This window comes from Oxyura jamaicensis, chromosome 28 (genome assembly GCF_011077185.1).
Source record: "Oxyura jamaicensis isolate SHBP4307 breed ruddy duck chromosome 28, BPBGC_Ojam_1.0, whole genome shotgun sequence".
Taxonomy (NCBI): domain Eukaryota; kingdom Metazoa; phylum Chordata; class Aves; order Anseriformes; family Anatidae; genus Oxyura; species Oxyura jamaicensis.
In genome coordinates, this window is record NC_048920.1 from 1,795,930 (window position 1) to 1,796,314 (window position 385).

Genomic DNA, 385 nt, shown 5'->3' on the forward strand with positions numbered 1-385 from the left:
CCCCCCCCCCCCCCCCATGGCTTTTATTCCCCATTCCCCTCCGTTTCGCAAGTCCGTGGCCACGGGGAACTTCCCCTTCGAGGGGCCGAGGGGCATCCCCAGGAGCTGGAGGAACGCGGGGCACGGAGCCCGCTGCAAGGAGCCGCGTTGGCCCCATCCCAGGGACCAGGATTTGGGGGCGAGCTGGCAGCGACCCCCCCTGGCAGGACCGCTGCACCCCCCCAGCCCCCCCAGCCCCAGCCTGGGGCCGCTCAGCGGTGCCCAGCGCCACGGAGCTGAGCAGCGGCCGCATCCCGCTCAGGACCCCCGGCAGCGGGGGCTGCACCCAGAGGGGTCCCTGCGAGGGGACCTGGGGGGGGGGCTCTGCAGGCTGGGGGGGGGGGGC